At 39.3% G+C, this 23,911-nt stretch overlaps 1 protein-coding gene across 3 annotated transcripts in view; it reads left to right on the top strand.

The window, feature by feature from the left end:
• Positions 1 to 23,911, top strand: part of inpp5a.1.S (inositol polyphosphate-5-phosphatase A S homeolog) — a 289,133-nt gene that overhangs the window by 195,636 nt on the left and 69,586 nt on the right.

Raw genomic sequence — 23,911 nt, 5'->3', positions numbered from 1 at the left:
ACGGGAGCATAACGGCAGCAGAATCGGTTTGCAAGTATGATTCAGAAGATGAGGTGTACGGGGAAGGATTTTTAAACATTTGTGGATTATGCCCTTTAACCAGATTAACTCTTCCGTGTTTCAGTCTCTGGTTTGTTTATTGCAAATGCATCTGCTGGTGTCGAATATGCACCCTATGTATACACCTCTTACCTGACAAATGGAGCACAGGCAGGTTTGTAACAGGCATGGGCCCTATTCTTTAAAGGAGAACTAAAGCTTAACTAAAGAAGTAGCTAGAAATGTTGTACATGATGTTTTGAGCTTCTGTACCAGCCCAAGGCAACCACAGCCCTTTAGCAGTAAAGATCTGTGTCTCCAAAGATGCCCCAGTAGCTCCCCATCTTCTTTTCTGCTGATTCACTGCACATGCTCTGTGCTGCTGTCACTTACTGAGCTTAGGGACCCACTCACAATATACAGTACACATAGAATAGAAATGTCACAATATAAGGCTAAGTAATTAATACACATAATTACTACATGGCATCACAAACCAGTGCAATTAGCATTAGAATTTAATAATCAGCAAACCTGTAGCATCAGCTTATATTACAGGGGAAGCTCATTTTCTGCTGGATAATTAGTGACGAGCCCTAAGCTTAGCTTCTCAACAGCCAATCAGAGCCCACTGAGCATGTGCGTGTCACAGACACTTTCCAAGATGGTGACCCCCTGTGACAAGTTTGAAGTCCTGGATCATTGCTGCTATTGACAAGCTGAAACTTTAGGCTGATGCAATACGTTCAGTGTATAAAATATGGCATGTTTAGCCATATTCATTTTTAGGCTTTAGTTCTCCTTTAAACGGCCCCAAAAACAGTTCCAAGCTTCCCTTATAAAGAAGCTGGCACACCGCGAAAGCAGCTGTTAACCAGTTGGCATAATATTTTAGCATCCATTGATAAAGCTCCAGTATATTCCACAGAGCCCTGTACTGACAACCAATAAAGCTAACAAGGGCACTTTCCACAAGAGCTTACAATCTAATGGGAGGGGTCACCACCACAAAAGCGCCTGTTAAGTTGGCATAATATTATTTCCATTGATAAAGCGCTATTAAATTCCTATACTGACAACTCCTAAAGCTAACGAGGGCATGTCCGTCAAGGTCTTACAATCTAATGGGAGGGGACAATCGATACACTTTCTCTGCTTTTCAGCTACTAGTCTCGTTTAAACTATGTTTAGGATGCCAGGGTAAGTTGACCCTAGCAATCAGATGATGTAAATGCCAATGTAGGAAGCTTTAGAATAAACCATTAAACCAGGGATGCCCAAAAGGTAGATTAACAGTGCCCTGCTACTGAGATGGACTGATCTCCATCTGAAGATCAAAATCATTGAGAAATGGTTGTTGTTTAAGTGCAAAGACGCACGTGAAGATTTGGGGAGATTTAGTTGCCCGGTCCTGAAAAGCCTTCCCACCAGCTAGAATCAAAATAGCCCGGCGGGATGGCACTCGGATCACTTTGTTTTCCAAAGTCACCGAAGTTGCTTCACAAGGAAATTTCAGGCGACTTTAGAAAACTAAGCGCTCTGAGTGCCATCCCACCGGCGATTTCGATTCTAGCCGGCAGGAAGGCTTTTTTAAGGGAGATTCGTCATACGAAGAAAAGGCGATTTGTCTCCAGGCAACTAATCTCCCCGAATCTCCACCTGTGTCTCTGCCCTATATAGCGTATTCTGTGTTATCTCATAAATATAATTAATCATTTCCACATAACAAAAACATGACAATGCTGTTGCAGAAGTAGCTATTGATGGTTCAGACGGCAGTAAAAGTGGCGCATTGATAAAGTCTGGACACCCCTGAGCTACATCAGTCAATTTCTGAATTGGAAATAAAGACTATTTCCTTGTAATTTCTTATTTATACATAGTATAATATACAGTAGGGGCCTTTCTTGGCTAGTATGAATATGAACATTCTCTGTATCTGTTTCCATGTCTATGGGATGAACCCAGGCTGAAAGAGAACAGGAATGGGATCCATTATCCAGAAAGCTCTGAATTACGAAAAGGCCGTCTCCCATAGACTTCATTATACTCAAATAATCCATATTTATAACATTGAATTCCTTATACTATGTAATTAGATAACAGTAGCTTGTACTTGATCCAAACTAAGATATAATGAATCCTTATTAGAAGCGAAACCAGCCTATTGGGTTTATTTAATGTTTCAATTATTTTCTAATAGGCTTATGGTATGAAGATCCAAATTACACAAAGATCCTTTATCTGAAATACCCCAGGTCCCAAACATTCTGGATCTCTAGTCCCATACCTGTATATACATGGTCTAAGGCTAAAAAGGGATAACCCTGAAAGGCTGCACATGGCCGAGTGTTGCAAAATATACACTATAATCAGAATATTACTGGGTCTGCTTTATCAGTTCCTCAAATTCATATATCCAGCCCAATAATGATGCTGCACAAAGGTCTGCACAAACAACTTAACAGATAATTTAGCGATAGCCATTTATAGATTTCCATTGATTCTTATGACATGTTTTATAATAAAGCGCAGAACAAGTTCAATACTAAGGCATGGTTTTATTATGTGTGTATTGGGTTAAAGGTGATCACTTGGCATGAGGTGACTGTTCTATACTGTGTATGTTATAGCAGTGCTGTACATATACTATATAGATATATATATATATATATATACTGTATGTATGTGTAGGTGAATTTGGTTTTGTAGTTCAGCTTTGTGGTTCTCATTGCCCTAAAAAGTGATATATTTTTGTAGCAACTAAGGATATTTTTTATTTATTCCTTTTACAGTACAAGGATTGAACACCGTTTTTTTTTTTTTCACGGATTTCATGGAGGAGCATTGTGCTCTACAGCCAAGAAATAAAGGACATGACTATTGGGCTGTTAGAACCCAGAAAGGGTAGCTATAGAGGCTGTGTTGGCCATGGCATATGGCTACTATAAGTGGGACGGAACAGTAGGGTTGGACTAGTGTGTTCAGGGTCCATCGTGGTTGCCGCCCCAGGGGCCCCGCCACTCCCCTACAGCACTTTGCAGGGGCCACCTGCCCTCCCCCGAGCTTGCGTAAATTAGTTACCTTCAGCGGGTCAGGGGTGGGAGATCAGCGGTTTGGGGGAGCACCGGCGGTGATCAGCCCAGTCCAACCCTGGCAGTTAAACCTTTTACATGATGGGTTATGTTTGTCCTTAAAAATTGGTGGTTGAAACTCCGATTTAGTCGCCCAGCGATAATCCCACCGGCGATTTATATTCTTTTTGGCAGTTCAGTCATCCCAAAGAAGAGGAGATTTGTCGCTGGGTGACTAATCTCTACAAATCTGAGCGTGTGTCTATGCCCAAATGCTCACGGATAGTACCATTCTAAACACATGCCTTTGTCTTTAAAATATGCTTGAAAATCCCTAAGAAATCGCAGATGTTTAAAGCATTTCTAATATAGTTGCTGGTTAAACTGAATTAAAGGGTGACTTTTGCCCTGATAAAACCTAGCCATACACATCAGGGAAGAGGGGGCCTAGGCAATAAATCTTAACATTTTTTTTCTATTTCATTACTTTTAATGCATAGAGCAACCCCCTCTTAAAGTGACAGAGCACATGCATTGGAGCGTGGGATTGTCTTGTCTGTTACCCTTGTGTCTGGAGAGAGCTGAGGTGAAGAATTTCAAAGCTACAACACTGGCACAGAGCTGGTGTACAGTCGGAAGCAAACGCCAGTTCCTGTCCTTGGGTAAAACAGAATGAGCAAGTTATAGCAACACTTTAGTGGTTCAGGTTTTACACCAAATACATGTTAAGTCTTTGTATTCCAGAAGTATCATTCACTTCAGTTATATAGTTACATAGTTAAATCGGGTTGAAAAAAGACAAAAGTCCATCCAGTTCAACCCCTCCAAATGAAAACCCAGCATCCATACACACACCCCTCCCTACTTTTAATTAAAATTCTATATACCCATATCTATACTAACTATAGAGCTTAGTATCACAATAGCCTTTGATATTATGTCTGTCCAAAAAATCATCCAAGTCCCTCTTATAGTCATTAACTGAATCAGCATCACAACATCACCCGGCAGTGCATTCCACAACCTCACTGTCCTGACTGTGAAGAACCCCCTACGTTGCTTCAAATGAAAGTTCTTTTCTTCTAGTCTGAAGGGGAGGCCTCTGGTACGGTGATCCACTTTATGGGTAAAAAGGTCCCCTGCTATTTGTCTATAATGTCCTCTAATGTACTTGTAAAGTCTAATCATGTCCCCACGCAAGCGCCTTTTTTCCAGAGAAAACAACCCCAACCTTGACAGTCTCCCCTCGTAATTTAAGTCTTCCCTCCCTCTAACCAGTTTAGTTGCACTTAGTCTCTGCACTCTCTCCAGCTCATTTATATCCCTCTTAAGGACTGGAGTCCAAAACTGCCCCCATACTCCAGATGAGGCCTCACCAGGGACCTATAAAGAGGCAGAATTATGTTTTCATCCCTTGAGTTAATGCCCTTTTTTATGCAAGAGAGAATTTTATTTGCTTTAGTAGCCACAGAATGACACAGTACAGAATTAGACAACTTGTTATCTACAAAAACCCCAAGATCCTCCCAACACACTGCCAGTGATTCCCATAGATAGATAGATAGATAGATAGATAGATAGATAGATAGATAGATAGATAGATAGATATAGTATACGTGAGTGCTTGGCTATTTTGCCTTTGCGTTCATGGTTGTGGGAGCAAATTTTAGGGGTCGCTGCATGCCCAATGCAAAGGATTTATTCAGTTTAGTGTGCGGGGACACCCTTAAACATTGTAGAGAACCCATCAAAGATCCTTGACCTTTTCTGCCTATGGAGGTCTTTGTCACTTTTCTCCCCCCCCCCCTTCTCCTATCAGGAGCCCCTTTGCTTTATCAGTCCATGTTCTCATCAACAATGACTGCGCAATTCATGTCATAATGTCATGTAAATGTCAACTCCTCACAGTTACATTTTGTGGTTTAGTTGTTTTGGAGCAGGACATGGACATACAGATGCCCACCCTAGAGGAGGACTGCTTTTACCATAGGATCGAAACAATAAATCCCTTATAGACAATGTTCCCTCTAAGGCAGGAGTGCCCATACTTTACTAATGTGAGGTCTACTTTTAGTGATGTTGGCCCATTATTATGTACTATAACAGAGCACAGACTCTCTCAAGCTGTCCTGGAGGGTCTAACGAGGATTCGGTGTGCCTGAGATCATCCAGGGCTCCCTAAAAAGATACTGACACCAGAAATTAAACCTGTTTTTTACATCTACCATAAAATTGACTTTGTATGCTACTTATAATTTTGCCATAAAGTATTTGCCCATTGCTTTTTCATAACCTATCTGACTCCCTGTGTTCGTCTGTGAAGGGGCTGCCATATTTGTACAGCAGGAGTCCGTTAGCATTAGAAACTTCACTTGCACGGAAACGGTCGGTTTTCTGCTAATAGGTTACTTTAACGTCATAGGATTTCAGTCTTCTTGGGTTCATGTTAGCCCAGGGCCAAATTTACATTTTATGCCACTAGGCCAGGCTTCGCTCCCTGTCAGGTGTTGTAGTATTACCATATCACCCCAAACCCTCTTTACCATGTACAGGAAATAAATAGCAACACGGTACCCCTCCCTTTCTTTAATATGCTTTACCCCTCTTTCTCCTTCAATTCCATTGGTATTAAAACTGGGCAAAGGAGAGTGGGCATGGACCAAATCCTGAACAGATTCATAGACATTTTAGGGTACAGCACCTTGCCAGTGGTGACCCGGGGGGGGGTTCTTTTATAAACAATGGGTATATTTGCACCTGGGCAGTAACCCATAGAGACCAATCAGAGATTAGCTTTTTTCAGACAGCTGCAGGTTGAACAGTGAAAGCAGTCATCTGATTGGTTGCCATGGGTTACTGCCCAGGTGCAAATTTGACATTGTTTATAAATGAGCCCCACTGAGTTCATTGGAGTGCTTTGATATGCTAATAATTATCGGTAAGCCGTTTTGGTGAGCATATGAGATAAAATGTTTTTTATTAGGACCCTTGCACTTCTACAATAGCATTTACCTGGGCACTAATGTTAGTTTGTACACACCTGACCTGAATTAGGGCAATCGTATTTCTGCCTGAGCTGCCATTGTCTAGTACCTCGTTATATGTTAGCAGTGACATCTGAGTTGGATAAGAATGTTTACAATATTAAGAATACCAGACAAAGCTAAAAAGCCACATCTCTTACTCTCAGGAAAATGAGATGTTCTATCTCTTGCCATGATTTTCCCCCTCCTGAATTAAGTATATTAAGTTGAAAGGGTTTTCCTTTTTCACCTAAATAGTGTTAGACAAGGCCATTCATTTAATAACTGGACCATTATTTTTCCACCAACCGGCGAGGCTGAAAATGAAAAATGGACAGAGTACTTTACGTCAGGTAGCCCAGCAAATCCACTAATGTGCCAAATTAATTACCTTCTTCTCTTGACAACAACTTTCGTCTTCTCATCTGAAGCTTCAACCAGTGGAAATAGTTGATGTTTTTAATCGTCTTAAACTTTTATATCAGAATATCCAGTGCAAAATAGGAACACATTTCTCTCCTAAAGGTGTCCATTGTGTCTGGCCAAATCATGCTCCAAGCAGATGTATGGATAGAATTATGGATATCACTGTGTAGCTAAACTTCTCTTGAAGAACATAATCCACTTAGCCAACATAGTAACCCTATACAGGAAGGGGAGGTGCCTAAGTGGGTTTAGTTCTCATCCTGAACCTCTACAAGCCTGGCTCCCACCTCTTACCAGCCTTCCTAAGGCAGAGATGTACAGAGTCATTTGTGGTGTCATGGTCTTCCTTTTCATGTCCTCTCCCTGGCACAGATCGTTGACCAGGAGTGTGCCTGTTAGTAGCCATGATCAAATTGGCTTGTGGCACGCATGTTCCTTTCAGCTATCAGCACGGTGTTGATTGTAACATACATATAGGGTCACTTGTACTTAATACACTAATTTATTATCTGTGACTTAAGTGGTGAACCTTTTAGGGCAAAGACACACTCAGATGTAGGGAGATTTCAGCACCCAGCGATAAATCGCCTCTTCTTCGGAGCAACTACTCTCCCTGAATTGCCTCCTGTCGGCTAGAATCTAAATCGCCGGCAGGATAGCACTAGTTTTCCGAAGTTTTCTTGTGAGGCAACTTCGGAAAACGAAGCACTCCTATTGCCATACCGCCGGCAATTTACAGATCCTCCTCTGTGTCAAATGTGCAGCATTGGAGACCTGAAAGCTATGTTTTAGGTCAATGTGACCTTTAATTTTTTTCTGTGATTATAGCTGTGCCATCAGCTGACCTTTTCTTATGAAGAACTGATTCCATTGAGTTATTTTGAGTGTAATGTTAATGAACTTGACTGATAAACCCAAAGCCAGGGCTGCATCTGCCATTCCCACAAGCACCACCATAAAATATAAAATGGGAATATGCGACTAGTAAAATAGTTCTGTTCTTGTAATTGGGCGTATTTTATATAGTGAATAAAGTACCCCATATTGTAAAATTTAAGGATATTATAAGTCACAGAGGAGTTCTATGACCATATAAAAGCACGAGCCCAAACTCCGAGGTTACTTCTAATATCCTCATATTTTCCAAAAAGGGGTACTTTATTTATTATAATACACAAGTTTTAGTGAGTCATGACAAAAATTACATCACTACTCACCGTTTATAACTGATGACATCACTAGTCACCATTTATAAGGATATAAAGATATTCATGACTTTTGTGTTATATATATATATATATATATATATATATATATATATATATATATATATATATATATATATATATATATATATATATATAAAAAAAAATTTAATAAAAAAAGCATATCTAGGGTTTCCACTAGGAGTCACTATAAAACCTAGAATAAGTAAGCTTTTCAACAGAAACACTTATGTGTACACATTAAACCTGCAGACAGATTCGGAGATGCTGAGATCAAAAGCTGTGATTTTCCTGAAAGGAATACATCTCCCAGCATCCCCTGATAGCCATTGGCAGCCAAAAAATGGTACAATTTGAGACTTAGGAACAACAAGAGAGTCATAGGTGTTACCCTTCCATCTTTTAAATTACATCTCCCATCATCCTCAGGCTCGGCTGCTGCTGATACTGATTTGTTTGAGCCATATTTTGCACAAAAAACAAAACAAAGAGACATAAAAAGGCTGCTTTTTAAGGGAAGGTAAAATACTTGACAACGGGGTAAGAAAATAGTGGAAAATATGTTTCTGGATGAGCTACACTTTAAAGGGGTGTTTCACCTTTAAGTTAACTTTATGTTATCTAGTTGCCGATTCTAAGCAATGTTTCAATTGGTCTTCATTACTTATTTTTTTATTTTCCTTTTTCTTCTGACTCTTTCCAGTTCTCAAATGAAAGTCATTAACCCCATTTAAAAAAAAAACAAATGCTTTGTAAAGCTACAAATGTGTAGTTATTGCTACTTATTATTACTTATCTTTGTATTTAGGCCCCTCTCCTATTTATATTCCAGTCTCTTCAAATTCAAATCAGTGCATGGTTGCTAGGGTAAATTGGGCTCTAGCAACTGGATTATTGAAAGCTGCTGAGTAGAAATCAAAATAACTCAAAAACCACAAGTCATAAAAATGAAAATCACAACTTGAGATTATCCCTCTCTTCATCATATTAATGAAAGGTGAACATTAAGAAATCACGCTACCTGTTGTGTCTTAAACTGTTAACCCATGAATTCAAGTTGTCCATTTTGGATTTTTGCACAGTGTCACTGAATGCTTTGACATCACATGGGTTTTTTCCTTCCTCTGGACCAACTAAGCAGTTAGGCAGATTAAAAAAAACTAAAAGGTTGAACTTGATGGACGTGTGTCTTTTTTCAGCCTTACTTACTATGTTACTATGTTACATGAAAAGACCTATTAATTGGCAGCGAATAATGTTCCATTTAGTGTTCCTAATGGAGCACTAAATGGACATGGGGAAAAAGATTTTCAAAATGAATCCGTTAATAGTGCTGCTCCAGCAGAATTCTGCACTGAAATCCATTTCTCAAAAGAGCAAACAGATTTTTTTATATTCAATTTTGAAATCTGACATGGGGCTAGACATTTTTTCAATTTTCCAGCTGCCCCAAGTCATGTGACTTGTGCTCTGATAAAATTCAATCACTCTTTACTGCTGTACTGCAAGTTAGAGTGATATCACCCCCCTCCATTCCCCCCCCCCAGCAGCCAAACAAAAGAACAAAGGGAAGGTAACCAGATAACAGCTCCCTAACATAAGATAACAGCTGCCTGGTAGATCTATGAACAACACTCAATAGTAAAAACCCATGTCCCACTGAGACACATTCAGTTACATTGAGAAGGAAAAACAGCAGCCTGCCAGAAAGCATTTCTCTCCTAAAGTGCAGGCACAAGTCACATGAGTGGGGGCAGCTGGGAAATTGACAAAATGTCTAGCCCCATGTCAGATTTCAAAATTGAAAAAAAAATCTGTTTGCTCTTTTGAGAAATGGATTTCAGTGCAGAATTCTGCTGGAGCAGCACTATTAACTGATGCATTTTGAAAAAAACATGTTTTCCGATGACAGGATCCCTTTAAGGGAGAACTCCACCCAATATCTGTTTTGTGCTGCAGTCTTGCTTCTGACTCATGAAACAAAGTAGCAGGAGCCAACTGATAAACAGCCCTGGAGGAAAACTGCCTTCTGTTATACTGCTTTAAATTACAATTACAAATTCATTTAAAGATATTGAAAATGTTTCATGCATATTGGAAAATTGCTAAGAATTATTTTTTTCAGGTGACTGGAGTTCCCCTTTAAAAGTGCCTGAACCTCAACTGTTGTCACAGTATATGAAGTATAATGTATACAAAAGTAATGTATTTACAAACTTAATTATTGCTGGGACAGGGCTTGGTCCAGTAACCTTCAGGCGACCTTTACTTCCTAGTTACTTTGGCTAGTGAAAGTCTTCTTTGTTGTCAGAGTGGCCAGCTGGGTGTTCCAGTGATACTTTGCACATAGCTGGAATGCAAAAATCCTTATTGTCTGACTTTGCGCAACCCTCTCTGCACCTTGCTGATCTGACACTATGCTAAGTGACCTGACTCCCAACAATCAAGCCCTAGAATTTTACGAAGATTCATATTTAAATGGACGCTTCTGGTTCAAAGGCCCTGAGCAGCAAAAACAAACAAGATTAAAGACTTAGCCATCTAAATCTCTCCTTAAATATTTGGTTCAAGCTCTTTTTTTTCCAACCACCCAACTGAAGCACTGTCATTTGTTTAAAATTATTATTTTTGGAATTATATATTATATATATATATATATGTTGCAAATCTACATTGTATAATATATGAATGGAATAACTCTCAGGCATTTCAGAAGAACTAGGATGTCTGTTTACTAAATGTGATAGACCAGAATAATGGCTTTCACCAGAAAACATGCCGCATTAGTTTACTAAATAACTTTTGTTATTGTGTTTTTATTTTTTTTCGGCACACACATATATTATTGCCAACTATCACATCATTGCTGCGTAACTTGTGTTTGCTAAATAGTTGAAACACAATTATTGCCAAATAATGAGGAAAATTGCTGCCAATTTCTACTTCCACTGGTATTATCTAAACAAAACTCCAGAAATGGTATTGCGGGAGTGATGTAATAAGTCAATTATTAAGATGTAAATGACCTGATTATTAAGCTCAAATGGAGTCCATTTTGTAAGTTCATGAAACTTGCCTCAATTCACCACGAATTGAGGCAAGTTTCATGAACTTTTACAAAATGGACTCCACATAAACTTAACAATCAGGTCATTTATATCTTAATAATTTACTTATTAAACAATCTTATGAAAGTGGCATTTAAAGGAATAGTTCAGTGTGAAAATAAAAACTGGGTAAATAGATAGGCTGTGCAAAAAAAAAAATATTTCTAATATAGTTAGTTAGTCAAAAATGTAATGTATAAAGGCTGGAGTGAACAGATGTCTAATAAAACAGCCAGAATCCAACTTCCTGCTTTTCAGCTCTATAACTGTGAGTTAGTCAGCGACTTGAAGGGGGGCCACATGGTACATTTCTGTTCAGTGAGATTGTAATTGATCCTCAGCATTCAGCTCAGATTCAAAAGCAACAGATATGACCCATGTGGCCCCCTTCAAGTCTCTGATTGGTTACTGCCTGGTAACCAGGGTAACCAGTCAGTGTAAACCAAGAGAGCTGAAAAGCAGGAAGTAGTGTTCAGACTGACATGTTATACATCAAATCACTCCAGCCTTTATACATTACATTTTTGGCTAACTAACTATATTAGAAACATTTTTTATTTTGCACAGCCTATCTATTTACCCAGTTTTTATTTTTACACTGAACAATTCCTTTAAATATCGGTAAATATGCCCCTTTTACATCTTTTGCCTTCCGCCACCATTTTGTGATGTTCTGTGAGCCACTCACTGATCACCTGACAGGGAATAATGCAGGTTCTCCCTGTAACAGGAAGTGTACACAGCTCTGTCCATTCATTGTATGCATGCACTTGGTTTGTGTGTTTAGTCAGTGGCAAGTGTAATAAAAATAGATTTTTATTTAAAAGGCTTTATTTCTATGAGCGTTTTTATTTTTTGCAGAGACCTGTAATGTTTAAAGGAGAAGGAAAGGCTGTTGGCACTTGGGGGTGCCAAATGTTAGGCCCCCCCAAGTGATTGTATTGACTTACTTGAAACCCCGGGCCGGTGCTCCTATCAGAAGAAAACTGCACCAGCCCGGGGTTATACCAGTGAGCACCATGGAGCGATCCTCTTACGGCTTCTTCTTGCTTCAAATTTCCCCAGGGGAAACGCATGTGCAGTAGAACATAATAGCCGGCATTTTAGTTTGGCACAATGAAAGAGGAAGCAGGAAGAAGATCTCTCCGTGGTGCTCACTGGTATAACTCCGGGCTGGTGCCGTTTTCTGCTGATAGGAGCACCGGCCCGGGGTTTCAGGTAAATCAACACAATCACTTGTGGGTGCCTAACATTTGGCACCCCAAGTGCAAACAGCCTTTCCTTCTCCTTTAAAAGAGAAAATAAGGCCTCAGGCACTGATCTGTCTCAAACACCGGGATTATGGGAGGCACTGGTTTACTGGATTTTTTAGGCTGTGAACACACCTGCGCTTTTACCGCCCAGAAAGGTGGCGTGATTTTTAAAAGAGCCGACCACCAGGTAAATATGCTAACGATTTCAAGCTTAGGCAATGGCACACTAGGTTAAAGTTAGGAGACAGGGCAGGGGGCGTGGCCGTATCATAGAGGGTGGGGTCTTAACATCAGGGGCGGGGCTATGATGTGGCGATTGGAAAACCGGGCAGGAAGTTTGGTCCCGGGCAGACCTTCAAAATACTGGGACCACCAAACAGGTGACAACCCTAGTTATCTTATTTATGTGGTGGTTGGCTTTTCCACTCCAAGAACGGCATGTGTGTCCATGCCCTTAGCTTACAGCGGTCAGTTGTGATGTGTTTATTTACACTGCCAGATAAAAGCTGTGAAAATGTGACACTTCCTTTATTTATTTGTTTTCATTTTAAGTCAGTGTGAACCATCACAAATGATGGGGAAATAGATTTGAACATCCAGTTTAAACCAACCAACTAAATTTCTTCTGAAAACAAGGCGATAACCCCACTATCCAATTACAAAGCCCCCAAACTGTGTCCTAGTAGATTGCTGTTGCTGGGCAAGTTACTATAGTAAGTTACTATACTTACTACTAACCAAAAAAAATCTTCTAAACATCTCCTCAGTGTAGTTACCTTTCACATTCCCGTTTGATATTCTGTATATGAGAATGGACTTTTTCTCATTTTTTACAAAAAACATAACATTGTATTATTCATTGTTCAGAAAATACCCTTCCTTTCCCTCCTTTTTTTCCTGGCTTGCAGGTTGCTTGTGCTCTTGCTCTGTGAAAATCATCCATGCAAAGTTCTTGCTTATTTGTCATTTTTTTTACTGTGTTTAAAAAGAGAGAGTGAACTTTTTGAGCTGTGTCAAGGCAGGATGAATTGGCCATAGAAAGCATGTTTATAGACTGTGTGAAGAACTTTTCTTTGTGTGGGAATGTTGGTGACACTGTTGTGGTTTGCTTGAATGAACTGCAATGACGCGACTAATAAGGTATCCCGCTGAGAGCCACACAGGGGCTTTCACAGACCTCCCACCTCAACCCATTCAGGTCCAATTCAGTGTGGCTAATTTTTCCCATTCCTTCAATTCTTTAGGGCTCCTTACAAAAAGTAAAGTCAACTTTCACACCGAATGCTAGATAAGTGCTTTAGGAAATAATCGTGTAAACAGTATGTTAGCTTCTGACCTGCAGCTGATACCTTTCCCTGGGACAAAGCCCTCCGGGCTATTGCATTAGCCATGGCTATTAAGGGAATAATGCGGCTGATCCTCCTTACAAAGTGCCCTAAGGAATGTTTAGCCAAATCAGTGTGCCCCTTGTCACATTGAATCATGCTCTGCCACCTCCCACTTTTACATTGCAAGAATTTATTTGCTCTTTTTTTATTCTCTCCGAGAAAATGTATACTGAGAGATTCCAGGACAGGGTCCTCTGCTGGAGCCTTTCACAATGAACCTGGGAATAGCTTTGTGAGTCCCTAAAATGTAAAACTGTTTTAGAGAAACACACAAGTTATTTGGGATAGGGATACATTTTGGTGGTCACCATTTTATGTGCAAAAACAACTTCTACATTGAAAATAATTATATTTTATTAAAAAAAAAAAAAACACTGTATTCTTTGTGTGTGTATAACTTGTTGCCTACATGATGTCTGTGAAATTGAGTAATTTATTTTTAAAAGTCTTAATATCAGAGCTCTCCAATTTCCCGTTAATGTGGACATCCAAGAGCTTTTGGGGATCCAAGTCTATCCAAGGGCTTCGCAGATTTATATGACATTATTTTATTATAACATTACCCCCCCCCCAACTGCTGTCTTCCATCTGTTGAACTAGAAATCCCAACATATGTTTTCAGTTGGGACTGCAATTCATAGGTATATAGGCTATATAAAAGTTTATATAGTGAATAATGCACCCCCTGCTGTCAAATATTAGTATATTAAAGTGGACCTGTCACCTACACATAAAAAGCTGCATAATGAAAGTCCTTTGCAAATTAAAAAAAAGTTTTTTCATTAAAACATCCATACCTGTTATAAAGGTGTTTAAATATCTAAACTGTCAATCAAATATTACCTGCCCCGTCTCTATGCCTGTGGCATAGAGGAGGGGCAGTCAATTACTTTCACTTTCCATTCAGCACTTCCTACATGTCACTGCTCTCCTCACATTCCCCCTTCTCTCCTCAGGATCTATAATTGTGTAGGTCCCCAATTCTGGCGCATACACAAGATTTTGGGGTGATACACAATTTCCCTTAATAACCGTGTCCACAAAATGGCTGCTGCCTGCTTTCTGTGATTGTATAATTCCAAGACAGAAGGAAACAAAATTTAAATAATAAATACAGTGTAAATAAAGTTTATTTTGCTCAACTAACATGATAGAAAAGACTTTGAAATTATTTCTTAGGGTGACAGGTCCCCTTTAAATGGCAAATCATAGTTCCATGGCCACATACAAGTCATGCAACACCAAAGTGGCTTCTGAAGGCTTCATATTTTAGAACAGGTATACATTAATTTTTATAATACAGTTTTTAGAGAGTTAATGAGCACTGATTATAACTGGCGATGCCACTGTTGTTTGTAAAGCGAATAATGTATTGTAAAATATATAGTGAATAAAGTACCCCCTCTTGTAAAATATAAGGATAATATAAGTTACCGAGGAGTTTCATGACCATATAAAAACACGAGGCCGAAGGTCATGGAACTCCTAGGTAACTTCTAATATTCTCATATTTTACAACTGGGGGTACTTAATTTATTATAATACACAAATTTCAGTGAGTCATGTGACAGAAAGGACATCAGAACTCACCGTTAATAACTGATGACATCAGAACTCACCGTTTATAATGATATAATTTACAAAATATTCATGGCTTTTGTGTATTATAAGGTTATAAGTCACAGAGGACCAATTTATATAGGTCATGGAATTCTGAGTGACTTCTAGTATCCTCATATTTTACAACAGTGGGGATGCGTTATTTGTTTAATACACAAGTTTCAGTGAATCATGTGACCACTTTTACACCTCTAAGCACCATTTATAAGCATATACTTTACGGAATATTGGGCCCTTGTGTATTATAAGGATTTATTTTACGGGATATTCATGGCTCTTGGTATTATATGCAAAATCAGAGGCTTTCTTTGTGGCTCTGCTTTATAAGTATTAGGATAAAATGGAACAATAGGCAATTTCTAGCATTTTGGGGGATTTCTCACTTCAGTTGAGGGGGACAAACCACAAGAAACTGCTCACCATTCAGATTGAATTGGAATTGCTGCTATTCGTGGGTTCTGTTTTGCTCAAAAACACTCAGTGTGGCCACTGGTTATATTATTTTGCTCCATAGCTGACCATTTGTATCCAAGAAGCTAATTTCATCCATACTACATCATCCTATAGCCATGTAAAGCACCTAGGGTGAAGAATTTACCAACTATCCTGTGTTATTACGAAATACCAGACAATCTATACTGGAAATGGTATCTACTATGGCTCCTTGTCACTTCTACTAATTCAATGAATGCAATTAAAGGGAAACTATACCCCTGAACAATGTAGGTCTCTATAAAAAAAAATATTGCATACCGTAAATCAGCTCATATGTAAAACCCTGCTTCATGTAAATAAACCATTTTCATAATGATATACTTTTTAAGTAGTATCTGCTATTGGGTAATCAATAATAGAAAATTGCCATTTTAAAAAATAAAGGCCGCCCCCTGGGATCATATGATTCACGGTGCACCCAAACAAACCATACATGTTAGGTCACATGAGCCAATTAACAGACAGAGTTCTGTCTTTTGCTTCAACACTTCTTCCTGTTTGAGTTAGAGCTGCAGTATTTCTGTTCAGATGATTTCTGAGGCAGCAGAGACCATCACAATATGGGGGTTCAAGGTAAGAGATGTAAAAGAACAATATTTACTTAAATATATATTCAGGTTTGGTAAGATTCTTTAATAGGCCTCTTAATTTTACATAAAGTATCTGTTGCTTAAGTATTCATTTTGGGGCCATAGTTTTCCTTTAAATAATTTTCAAGATATATATTCCAGTACTCTTTTGAAGTGTACACAGTGTAGTTCCCAGGAAGGCTTCTCTTTCTCACTCAAAAAGGTGAATTGAATTAAATTCTGTTGTACTTTCTTTCGCATTCAAAGAATTAATTGTTACACCAAACTTTATATATGCCATAAATATTAATGATATAAATTAGCCATTGTGATATCACCTCAGCAGCTTTCTAACAATAAGACTATGTTACCAGTTGTGACATCACTTATAAACTGTAATGTTCCTCCTGAATATACAGTGTCACTGGAGGGCCAGAGATAGAGCTTGAAGGGCCGCAAGTTATACATATATACAGTGGTGTGGAAAACTATTTGCCCCCTTCCTGATTTCTTATTCTTTTGCATGTTTGTCACACAAAATGTTTCTGATCATCAAACACATTTAACTATTAGTCAAAGATAACACAAGTAAACACAAAATTCAGTTTTTAAATGAGGGTTTTTATTATTTATGGAGAAAAGAAATCCAAACCTGTGTGAAAAAGTAATTGCCCCCTGAACCTAATAACTGGTTGGGCCACCCTTAGCAGCAATAACTGCAATCAAGCGTTTGCGATAACTTGCAACGAGTCTTTTACAGCGCTCTGGAGGAATTCTGGCCCACTCATCTTTGCAGAATTGTTGTAATTCAGCTTTATTTGAGGGTTTTCTAGCATGAACCGCCTTTTTAAGGTCATGCCACAACATCTCAATAGGATTCAGGTCAGGACTTTGACTAGGCCACTCCAAAGTCTTCATTTTGTTTTTCTTCAGCCATTCAGAGGTGGATTTGCTGGTGTGTTTTGGGTCATTGTCCTGCTGCAGCACCCAAGATCGCTTCAGCTTGAGCTGACGAACAGATGGCCGGACATTCTCCTTCAGGATTTTTTGGTAGACAGTAGAATTCATGGTTCCATCTATCACAGCAAGTCTTCCAGGTCCTGAAGCAGCAAAACAACCCCAGACCATCACACTACCACCACCATATTTTACTGTTGGTATGATGTTCTTTTTCTGAAATGCTGTGTTACTTTTACGCCAGATGTAACGGGACGCGCACCTTCCAAAAAGTTCAACTTTTGTCTCGTCGGTCCACAAGGTGTTTTCCCAAAAGTCTTGGCAATCATTGAGATGTTTTTTAGCAAAATTGAGACGAGCCTTAATGTTCTTTTTGCTTAAAAGTGGTTTGCGCCTTGGAAATCTGCCATGCAGCCCGTTTTTGCCCAGTCTCTTTCTTATGGTGGAGTCGTGAACACTGACCTTAACTGAGGCAAGTGAGGCCTGCAGTTCTTTAGATGTTGTCCTGGGGTCTTTTGTGGCCTCTCGGATGAGTTGTCTCTGCGCTCTTGGGGTAATTTTGGTCGGCCGGCCACTCCTGGGAAGGTTCACCACTGTTCCATGTTTTTGCCATTTGTGGATAATGGCTCTCACTGTGGTTCACTGGAGTCCCAAAGCTTTAGAAATGGTTTATAACCTTTGAAATTGAACTCAGGTGTGATAAACCACAGTTAAGTTATTTTTTAACAAGGGGGGCAATCACTTTTTCACACAGGCCCATGTAGATTTGGAGTTTTTTTTCTCCCTTAATAACGTAAACCTTCATTTAAAAACTGCATTTTGTGTTCAATTATGTTATCTTTGACTAATAGTTAACGGTTTTTGATGAGCAGAAACATTTAAGTGTGACAAACATGCAAAAGAATAAGAAATCAGGAAGGGGGCAAATAGTTTTTCACACCACTGTATATGTCACTGTTTGTACCACTGATCCAGTGAAAGAGGTCGGGATTCATTAGGAAATTTGCCTGTTAGAGCAGTCTCTGTGATGTATGTGGATATTTTTATACCCAGATAACATTACTAGTTAACCTTCTGTTCACCCTTTGTGGCATGAATCACGCTATCCTGCCGCTTATTGTTATGATGCATTTGTTGTTGTGGACCAATGGATGTCCTGAGAGGGAGAACTTATGGCTTCTTCATGTAATAGCATTCCTGAAATCTTTAGCTGCAGCCATAAAGCTGCAAAATGGCTGAAGCCACTTTAATTTATCTCTGCTTTTAGTATTTATTTTGGGTATAAGCGGCACATTTTTCCTGACACTAATCTTTAAAATCTAACTCTAAGTTTTTATTGTACCAATTCCCGCAATCCGGCGCACATCTCCCCATCAAATGCAGAGCTACGAAACCGGTGAAAATGCCGTATTGTGACATGAACAGATTTTCACTGAAATGAACTCTCCGTATTATCTAGTCTGTAATTTATGGGATTATTTGCTGTTGGATTTTTAATGTTTTTTTTTATATAGTTTAACTTTTGTTTTGCATCCCTGCAGTTTGAAAGTGGAACTGTTATCTGGCTGCTAGAGTGCCCCTTACCCTAGCAACCAGACAGTGTTTAGAATTCAAAACCAAAATAATGCTTCTGTTTTAATGTTAATGATCAAGAAAATGGGATTGTTAGAGGGTGTATTGGGGAAGGATTGGCCTGCAAGGATTGGCCACTGTGTGGCTACTTTAAAGGAGAACTAACGCTTATCTAAAAAAGTAGGGTATGATGACCCGCAAGCTTAGCTTCCTTGCAGCTGCTCAAAGCACACTGAGCATGTATGTGTCAAAGACACTCATAGCAAAATCCAAAATGGGAAACTCATGAGACAACTGCAGGCCTGGATCAAATAGAGATGCTGAAGCTGTAGGCTGGTTCAGTATATAATGTATGGCATTAAAAGCCATATTAGTTTAGGTCTTCAACCAATTTATGATTATCTTTGTTCAGGCAGCTGCAGGAAGAACAATACAAGCAAAACATTGGTTGCCATGGGTTGCTGGACTAGTTCAAATTTGCCAATTTTTAGGGAATTAGCTCTTGTCGAGACTTCACCACCGACAATGACGTTAAAAGAATGGAACCCAAATGTACTGGGGTGGCAGCCACCAGTGACTCTAATCACTACACTGGGCCACTCCTCTTCTCTAAAAAAAAAAAAAAAAAACATGATAAATCGGCGTACTTTCTATTAGAGTGGTCAATATAGAAGTTTTCCAATTTACCCATATTGGTGCAAGAGATCCCTGGGAAGATTAAAGCAGATGGCTGTGCAGTTCTGTAATAGAGAGTCCCCCGTTACTAGCAGTTTTGGAAGAGAAGAGGAAGTCCATGCCATGGTCCCACGTTAACAATTAGAATCACTGGGGGGGAGTGGGTAGACTACACTTTTCCCCTTTGGCCCTACAGCATTTTGCTGTTGTTTGACAAAAAGACTTTCAAGTCAGATGAGAATGTAATGTAAACCACTGGTTTACAAAAAGAGTGAACAATAGGATTTGGCACACTAGGGAATCTACAGTACCGCAGAACCCACGGATGCCATGTAAGCAGGGGAACAGAGGGGCCAGGATTGAGAGTCTGTTGTATAGTAGTCCCTCTCCTACCATACAGGTAGGTGCATACAGGCCAGGGGAGTCAAACCCCTCAGAAGGCACTGTGTGCTCCAGGCCCCTTCCAGGGCAGCCATTCAAAAATGAGAAAAGGCACATGATACACAGCAGATAGCAGATAAGCTCTTTAGTTTACAATGGGATTCTTCAGAACGTATCTGTTATCTACTGTGTATCCTGTGCTTGAATGGCTGCCCCCATGGCTACACTGCAGCTTGTTTATATAAACTATAGTAGTACTTATCTGTTATCTACTGTGTATCCTCTGCTTGAATGGCTGCCCCCATGGCTACACAACAGCTTGTTTTTATAAACTATAGTAGTACTTATCTGTTATCTACTGTGTATCCTGTGCTTGAATGGCTGCCCCCATGGCTACACAGCAGCTTGTTTATATAAACTATAGTAGTACTTATCTGTTATCTACTGTGTATCCTGTACTTGAATGGCTGCCCCCATGGCTACACAGCAGCTTGTTTATATAAACTATAGTAGTACTTATCTGTTATCTACTGTGTATCCTGTTCTTGAATGGCTGCCCCCATGGCTTCACAGCTGCTTGTTTATATAAACTATAGTAGTACTTACATGTTATCTACTGTGTATCCTGTGCTTGAATGGCTGCCCCATGGCTACACAACAGCTTGTTTATATAAACTATAGTAGTACTTATCTGTTATCTACTGTGTATCCTGTACTTGAATGGCTGCCCCCATGGCTACACAGCAGCTTGTTTATATAAACTATAGTAGTACTTATCTGTTATCTACTGTGTATCCTGTTCTTGAATGGCTGCCCCCATGGCTTCACAGCTGCTTGTTTATATAAACTATAGTAGTACTTACATGTTATCTACTGTGTATCCTGTGCTTGAATGGCTGCCCCATGGCTACACAGCAGCTTGTTTATATAAACTATAGTAGTACTTATCTGTTATCTACTGTGTATCCTGTGCTTGAATGGCTGCCCCCATGGCTACACAGCTGCTTGTTTAAATAAACTATAGTAGTACTTATCTGTTATCTACTGTGTATCCTGTGCTTGAATGGTTGCCCCCATGGCTACACAGCAGCTTGTTTATATAAACTATAGTAGTACTTATCTGTTATCTACTGTGTATCCTGTGCTTGAATGGCTGCCCCATGGCTACACAACAGCTTGTTTATATAAACTATAGTAGTACTTATCTGTTATCTACTGTGTATCCTGTACTTGAATGGCTGCCCCCATGGCTACACAGCAGCTTGTTTATATAAACTATAGTAGTACTTATCTGTTATTTACTGTGTATCCTGTTCTTGAATGGCTGCCCCCATGGCTTCACAGCTGCTTGTTTATATAAACTATAGTAGTACTTACATGTTATCTACTGTGTATCCTGTGCTTGAATGGCTGCCCCATGGCTACACAACAGCTTGTTTATATAAACTATAGTAGTACTTATCTGTTATCTACTGTGTATCCTGTTCTTGAATGGCTGCCCCCATGGCTTCACAGCTGCTTGTTTATATAAACTATAGTAGTACTTACATGTTATCTACTGTGTATCCTGTGCTTAAATGGCTGCCCCATGGCTACACAGCAGCTTGTTTATATAAACTATAGTAGTACTTATCTGTTATCTACTGTGTATCCTGTTCTTGAATGGCTGTCCCATGGCTTCACAGCTGCTTGTTTATATAAACTATAGTAGTACTTACATGTTATCTACTGTGTATCCTGTGCTTGAATGGCTGCCCCATGGCTACACAGCAGCTTGTTTATATAAACTATAGTAGTACGTATCTGTTATCTACTGTGTATCCTGTGCTTGAATGGCTGCCCCCATGGCTACACAGCTGCTTGTTTATATAAACTATAGTAGTACTTATCTGTTATCTACTGTGTATCCTGTGCTTGAATGGCTGCCCACACAGCAGAACCCACGGATGCCATGTAAGCAGGGGAACAGAGGGGCCAGGATTGAGAGTCTGTTGTATAGTAGTCCCTCTCCTACCATACAGGTAGGTGCATACAGGCCAGGGGAGTCGAACCCCTCAGAAGGCACTGTGTGCTCCAGGCCCCTTCCAGGGCAGCCATTCAAAATTGAAAAATGAGAAAAGGCACATGATACACAGCAGATAGCAGATAAGCTCTTTAGTTTACAATGGGATTCTTCAGAACGTATCTGTTATCTACTGTGTATCCTGTGCTTGAATGGCTGCCCCCATGGCTACACAACAGCTTGTTTATATAAACTATAGTAGTACTTATCTGTTATCTACTGTGTATCCTGTGCTTGAATGGCTGCCCCCATGGCTACACAGCAGCTTGCTTATATAAACTATAGTAGTACTTATCTGTTATCTACTGTGTATCCTGTGCTTTAATGGCTGCCCCCATGGCTACACAGCAGATTGTTTATATAAACTATAGTAGTACTTATCTGTTATCTACTGTGTATCCTATGCTTGAATGGCTGCCCCATTGCTACACAGCTGCTTGTTTATATAAAAAAGAGTTGTTTCTGAAGGAAACACACCAGTCCTTTAAAATCATTCATTTGTTTCTTTAATATTTCTTTTCTCCCATTCGCTAAAATATTTTGTAATACAGTGCTGAATTTTCTCTTGGTTTTTTTCCCATTCCATAGTAGTTATTCTTTTTTTGTGGTAATCCCATGGGGGCAGTTCATGATCTTCATAAACGAGGTGAAACATTTCATTTTTATTAAATCCTTAAATGTGTAAGAGTAATGTAATTGAGGTTTAATTAACTGATTTTTTTTTTGCTGTATGTGTGTCTGGTCCCGGTTTTCTTGACTCCATCATTACTGACGTGATATCCATTTAGTTAACAAGCAGTAAGTGGCTCTTCTTTGGCAAGAACTGTCAATTCTGAAAAAAAACGACTTTGGGGAAAAATTAGCTGCACATACCTTCCTTGAAAAATCAATTTATTTAAACAGCCGTTCCTCATTTCTTTCTGCCACTTCAGAATCATCCATTATTTTTATGTTGGCTGTAAATGACCTTGAGCGATGCCAAAAATTGAAATGTATAACTGAAACTGGCAAACGCCATGGTCCTTCCCCTTCCTTTAAAGTTAGCAACATGCGAAGGGTTGTGGTTTTCTACTAATAGTTTTTTGAGAACACACATCTCGGTTTCATGTTTTGATGATTTGTTGTTTCTTTTTCTTAAAGGGATACTGTCATGGGGAAAAAAAAATTTCAAAATGAATCAGTTAATAGTGCTGCTCCAGTAGAATTCTGCACTGAAATCCATTTCTCAAAAGAGCAAACAGATTTTTTTATATTCAATTTTGAAATCTGACATGGGGCTAGACATTTTGTCAATTTCCCAGCTGCCCCAAGTCATGTGACTTGTGCTCTGATAAACTTCAATCACTCTTTACTGCGGTACTGCAAGTTAGAGTGATATCACCCCCCTCCATTTTTCCCCCCAGCAGCCAAACAAAAGAACAATGGGAAGGTAACCAGATAGCAGCTCCCTAACACAAGATAACAACTGTCTGATAGATCTAAAAACAACACTCAATAGTAAAAACCCATGTCTCACTGAGACACATTCAGTTACATTGAGAAGGAAAAACAGCAGCCTGCCAGAAAGCATTTCTCTCCTAAAGTGCAGGCACAAGTCACATGACCAGGGGCAGCTGGGAAATTGACAAAATGTCTAGCACCGTGTCAGATTTTAAAATTGAATATAAAAAAAATCTGTTTGCTCTCTTGAGAAATGGATTTCAGTGCAGAATTCTGCTGGAGCAGCACTATAAACTGATTCATTTTGTAAAAAATGTTTTCCCATGACAGTATCCCTTTAAGTTGAAAGGATTTTCCTGTGTCTAGCCCCATGTTAGATTTCAAAATTGAATATAAAAAAATCTCTTTGCTCTTTTGAGAAAAGTTATATCCAGGACGCCGAACGCTGTCGAAGTTGTGCTAGAGTTACTTCGGCAAGCAAATCGAAGTTGCGGTAGCGTTGCCTAATTTGCATAGGGCAGGAAGTTAAAGTTGAATGGACGTTTATGTTGCAGCAAATACATTACACTACACAAGCCCGGGGAAGCTTAATAAAAGAAAATAG

This window comes from Xenopus laevis, chromosome 7S, assembly GCF_017654675.1.
Source record: "Xenopus laevis strain J_2021 chromosome 7S, Xenopus_laevis_v10.1, whole genome shotgun sequence".
Lineage (NCBI taxonomy): Eukaryota > Metazoa > Chordata > Amphibia > Anura > Pipidae > Xenopus > Xenopus laevis.
Note: the sequence above shows the minus strand (reverse complement) of the source record. Positions and strands in the feature narration are given on the sequence as shown.